Below are 6050 nucleotides of genomic sequence, written 5' to 3'. Positions count from 1 at the left end.
AAGATTCTTAAGAGTCCCTTGGACTTCAAGGAGATCCAACCAGTCCATCCTAAAGGAGATCAGTCCTCGGTGTTCATTGGAATGACTGATGTTGAACCTGAAACTCCAATACTTGGGCCACCTGATGCGAAGAGCTGATTCATTGGAAAAGACCCTGATGCTGGGAAAGATTGAGGGCAGGAGGAGAAGGGGACGACAGAAGATGAGATGGTTGGATGGCATCACCGACTCAGTGGACTTGGGTTTGGGTGGACTCCGGGAGTTGGTGATGGATAGGGAGGCCTGGTGTGCTGTGGTTCATGGGGTTGCAAAGAGTGGGACACGACTGAGCGACTGAACTGCACTGAACTGACTCTGTAGTGCTGGGGCAGCTCCATCACTGTGCTAAGTTGTTATGCTTGCTGCCCCTGGGACATGGAGTCTTCTGACAGCACCAAGTCACCAAGACAACTGTCCAGTGACAACTGGGGCTGGGAGAGGTGGGGCTGGCCCCTCTGGGAGAACTGGCTGTCGGAGATACAGCCTGTCCTTGGGACACCCCGTGAGACAGCTTTGACGGCACATTCTGGCTGGCCTGGCTGTTGAGAAGTATCCTCTGGTTGGCCCAGGAAGGCCCAAAGCTGTTCTTCTAGACCCCCACCTTGACCAGTCTTGCCTTCTGGGGTGCCCCACCTGTGTATGGCCTGTTAGCTTGTCCAAAATATCCCAGTGTCAGTGTGGGTGGCATGCCCAGGTTGGAGGCAATGGGGACTATTCATGGAGGGCATGTGGCTGGGGCAGGCACTGATCATGCTGATCTGGTTATGGGCCTGGAAGTACATGTTTGAGGGCAGGCCCTGGCTGCTCTGATCACTGATGTTGTTGTTTAGTTGCTGAGTCATGTCCAACTCTTTTGTGATCCCATGGACTGTAGCCCACCATGCTCCTCTGTCCATGGGATTTCCTGGGCAAGAATACTAGAGTGGGTTGCCATTTCCATCTCCAGGGGATCTTCCCGACCCAGGGATCAAATCCATGTCTTCTGCATTGGCAGGTAGATTCTTTACCATTGAGCCACCTGGGAAGCCCCTGATCAGAGACAGATCCTGGGAAAATGGCTTTCCAGGGTGATACATGGCTGTTGTCATGAAGCGGGCTCCAGGGTTGATGGCCCTGCTGCACTGCATAAGGTGCTCCTACAGATTGTTCAGCACCCATCTCTCTCCCATACCCAGTAGGTGGTCATAGTTCAGAAGGTGGCTGCAGAGTGGTTGCCTGGACGGAGCCCTTCAGTAGTCCATACTGTGCTCTGGTCAGGGCCATATTAAATATGGGGGTTGTTTACAAACCTAATGCTTTGGTGCTCATTTGCCCACATAAAGGAGATAATAAAGATGTTGTCAAGCGACTGAAATACATCCACACTGGCAGTCTCCACCTCCTGGTAGGGCCTGGTGTGCAGGGAGCCACTGAGTTGAATGCATTATGTTGGTAGGACATAATGATGGACAGGATGATGGTGATCTGGTTCACCTCGGCATCTGTTGTCTTTCCTATGTTTGCAGCTTCTGGCCTGTTCAATAAGAGCTGCCTTACCTGATGATCTTCTCCTGGTCCTGGGTCACACAGAACATCTTCATGTGACCTGCTCTGGTCTGACAAGAGTCTTTGCAGCAGATGTTGAACAGGAAGGTGCTGAGTGCAGGGTTCATCTGATCCTGGATCTGGAGGCAGATGAGGCAAATGGGATGGTTGCCTAGTACCACCAGGTGCTTAGAAAGTGACAGAGACAGCCTAGCCTTGGCTGCCTTCTTGCACATCACCACGAGGCCCAGCTGGCAGTGGTCACCTGCAGGGATCAGATGCTTGGCTCCGAGGACACATGAGCTGTGCACTCCAGGGCTCAGTGGCCTGGATGCCTGTGAAACTGCATCTTGGCAGGTCTCATTCATCCGCATGTGCAGCTGATGGCATGTGTTTATGAGCACCAGTTTGTGAACAAGTTTCCTCTTGGCATATGCTTCAGGGCTCAGTACCACTGCTTCTGGTCTGCAGATGACAGCTCCTGGGTCTTGTCCTTCAGCATCTGGAGCTCCGGCATGCTACCTATGTTCCTGATCTGGTTGTATAGGGTAAGGATGTGCAGTGGGGAGTTGATGACCCTTGCAGAGAGCTGGATGACTTTGAGCCAGGTCAGTGACTCTTCTTGGTCAGCTGATCTATGGCTTTGTTAGCTGGAGCACAGACTAGCACAGGCCCCTAAGCCAGATGGTAGATGATGGTGGCTGAGCTCACATCTTCCCTGTACCTAGTGGACCCTGGATCTAGCTCAGCAGTCTCTGCAGCACCATCTTCAGAAAGTCAGCCAGAGAGTGGTGGAGGTCATGGAACTCTGGTGCTGTGAAGTCCTTGGGCCGCTGGTGCTTTTTGATCACACCTAGCAGCTTATGAATCCCAGGGACGGAGGAGCCTGGTGGGCTGCCGTCTATGGGGTCACACAGAGTCAGACACGACTGAAGCGACTTAGCAGCAGCAGCAGCAGCTTATGGGAGATGTAATCTGCCATGGAGAGCTCCTCCACAACAGATGTTTTCAAACACTCTGCATCCTGTCTAATGAGGTTCACTTCCACATGAAACTCACCTGGAAGTTATGAGTTACCTCCAGAGTGCGCCCACAACTGTTATGCGGCTCAGCGGTGATCTCACTGACATAATTATCAGGGGCCTTGATGATGTGGCGGATCTTTTCCCCAGGGCACCAGGTCCTCTTTGTACCACAGGCAAATCTTGTTCCCCTGCATGAGCTGAATGTTTCCTAACCAAATTATTACTAAAGTTTGATTATCAAAGTCATCTCAGGCAAAGTCAAGTAGGCAGTTCTCTTCCTGCTAAGGCCCAGGTACTGCCTGACAGTGATGTGATCCTGAGTCTGAAACTCTTTCAGTTTCTTAGAGGAGTTGGCCTCCAGCTTGGATATGTTCTGGTGCTGGTAGGAATGCTCCTATCTCCAGAGATATGCTGGGGACCCTCCTCTGCCCCTGTCTTCTCCAGGACCTCCAAGGTGGTAGAAGGATTTTCCCGCTAGAGCTCCTCCAGTTGGCTCATCTATTCCGTGGTGATCTGCCAGCCCAAGCAGTTCCTGCTCAGAAGGGATTGTGACCAGCCAAGACAGGAAGCAGTGGTCCTGGATCCCAGGCTGTCACTGTGAACTCTCTGGACTGATTTCCTTGAGGCTGCTCCCAAGGGGTACAGAGCTGACTGCATAGCAGCCCCACAACCCAGGTGGATTTGCTAAGAATGAAGCCAAGGAAGAAGACCTGACCACTGCCATAGTCATAACACTCCAGAACCGTCTCTTTCAGGGCCCATCCTTGTGCAGACTCATCTCTTTGCATTTTGCCTTCTGACGTGACTTACAATATGGCTGCCAGTAGCATTTGCATGACTTATTAAACCACTCTTGCTGGTAGCACAGTAAACCATGCAAGCAGGATCGGGTACTCCCCAGTAACTGCAGGCATGTATGAGACATCCTTCCTCTAACAAGTATCACCTTCATTGTCTTTGAAGTTCAGCTCAGCCAGTTGGCTGGTCTTGCCGACGCTCCCGTCCTTGCCTGGTTCTGCAGGACTCTCACTGCTCAGCCCACCTACGAGTCCACCTTTCCAACTGCAGCTTCCACAGGACGGGGCCCCCAGTGCTGCCACCTTGGAAGGTGCATCTGTGTCTGGCTGGGGAGAGTGAATTAGCTGCCTTTGAACTTGAGCGCTGGGGTGTTGAAGCCCAGGAGTTGGGCCTTCTGCGCATCGAAGGAAGTGCGCATGTGCAAGATGGGCGGCCCTGCCTCCAAGTTCATGGGTGGCCTAAGCAGAGTGAGGAGCTGGTAGGGTTGCCGCTGGGTAGGCCACTGTGTGGGTGCTGGCGCTCTTCAGCTGGATCTAAATCGCCGCCACCCCGCGAGCCAAGCGCCCAGAGCTTCCTTTGCTGCCCTCAGAGCCACCCGCAGCTCCCAGAGACTGCAGGAACACCGTGGGCAACACCTGTTTTAAGTACATGGCTTTAATTTTACCTGTTCTGTGGACGAATATGAGGCGGTTGTCGAATATCCATTGCATTCTTGATTTCTGATATTATTTTCTAGTTTTAGGACCTCCATTTTATTTTTTGATATAAATTCTAGTTTTCTGGTTGGTTTCTCCATCTTGTCATCTGTTTTTCACAGCCATTTACAAAAATCTTTTTCTGAAAACCAATATCCGGATCACCTCTGCATCCGTGTCTATTACCTTTTTTTCCCTCCATTATTTTTTATTTTGTATACCTGGTAAATTTTTCATTGAATTACTAAAACTATGTGTAAAAATTATAGGGATTCTTGAAGTGTTATCTTTCTCTAAAAGGGATTAGAGTCGGCTTCTGGCAGGCAATTAGAGTCGGCATGGATTACTTTAATTCAAACGGACTAAGCTGATTCACCGCTGGGTTCAAGTCTGTAAGGCTGGTCTATTTCTGGCTTAACCTCAACCTAGACTGTAGCCCTCTTGGTGTCCAATTGAATACTCAGGGTTTTTATCAGGACCCCAGCCTTTTGGTGGTTCTTTAATCTCATTTTAAAAATCTCCCCAGAACCAAGAGACTGACAAAAATCCTGCATAGTTTCTCAAACTCATAGCAGCTACTTTCTGCTCTGCTTGTGTGTTTCTCAGCCTATACTGATTACAAATTGGCAAGTGCCTCAAGAGGAAAAGAGACTCAGACTACTGGTTGGGCTCAGTTCTTTGAACTCTTCTCTTTATAATCCTGGCCTCTTAGATTCTGGCTGTCTTGATGCCCTTGAACTCTGATTTTAATCATTTTAGGTTCATGAGATTGCTGAAGTTTTTAAAAAGGACTCTTGACTATTTAAAACATAAACAGTAGTAATGGGTATGGGGTTTATAGAATATGCTGAATTAAAACATATAGCTAATATGCAAGGAATTGAGTAGGAATTAAATGAAATTATACTGTTATATAGTTCTTGTATTGTTCTTTAATATCATATGAATTGAGACTGTGGTAAATTGTGTGTATTGCTGTCTATAGGGTAACCATTGCAACCCATACACACAGTGTTGCTAAAAATGTCAATAAAATAGATAAAATTGAGTAATAAAAATTATAATCACAAAAGACAGCAGAAATAAATGAACAATAAAACACATAACATATGGGACAAATAGAAAGCAGATACCAAGATAGTAGAATTAAACTGATCTGAACGAAACCATAATTCCATTCAATGTAAATGAACTAAACTCTCCATTAGAAAGAAGGAAGCTATAAGACTGGATAAAAAGCAAGATCCATCCACATGTTGTTTACCAGATGTGTTTTATAGTATCTAAAAACAAGTTCAGTTTGAGTGGGAAAAGATATAAATTGTGATACATAAATCCCATTTCTAGGTATTAAGCCAAGAGAAATGAAAAAAATACATCTACGGAATGTGTATAAAAAATTCATAGCAGGCTTTATACATAATAGTCAAAATTTGAAAACAATCCACAAAACCCATCAATACAAAAGTGGATAAATAAATTTTAGTATATTTGTACGATGGAACACTACTTAACAATTAAAAAAAAATGGACTTTTGATTGATGAAACAACATGGATAAATCTTAAAAATAGTATCTGAATGAATTAATCTGGATGAAAAGGAGTACTTATATATGACTTCATTTTACATGAGTTCCAAGAACAGGCAAATTTTATACCATGTTAGTGGAAGTAAGAAACTGGTTATCTCTAGGGAAAAGCAGACTAACTGGAAAGGGGGAATAAAGGAAATTTTGGGGTTGATGGAATTATTCTATGTATTTATTTGGGTGGTTGTTATAATTACTGAAATCATTGAATTGTACTATTAAGATACATGCTTTTTATTTTTTGTGACAACAAAAGTTTGAATTGGAATATCACTTAAAAACAAATTTGGACTAAGACATTGTTTTGTTTCTTAATAACAAAGACAATAGGTAGTACATACAACTTGTACAAAAAAAAAAAAAAAAAAATTGTGTTTCT

The 6050-nt window shown here is 46.0% G+C and overlaps 1 pseudogene; it reads right to left on the bottom strand.

Annotated features, from left to right (window-relative positions):
• Nucleotides 1-392: 392 nt before the first annotated feature.
• Nucleotides 393-6050, bottom strand: part of LOC104993199 — a 15905-nt pseudogene continuing 10247 nt past the window's right edge.

This window comes from Bison bison, unplaced genomic scaffold (genome assembly GCF_000754665.1).
Source record: "Bison bison bison isolate TAMUID 2011002044 unplaced genomic scaffold, Bison_UMD1.0 scf7180017864235, whole genome shotgun sequence".
In the NCBI taxonomy this organism is placed as follows: Eukaryota; Metazoa; Chordata; class Mammalia; order Artiodactyla; family Bovidae; genus Bison; species Bison bison.
This window is presented reverse-complemented; position numbering and strand designations above follow the sequence as displayed.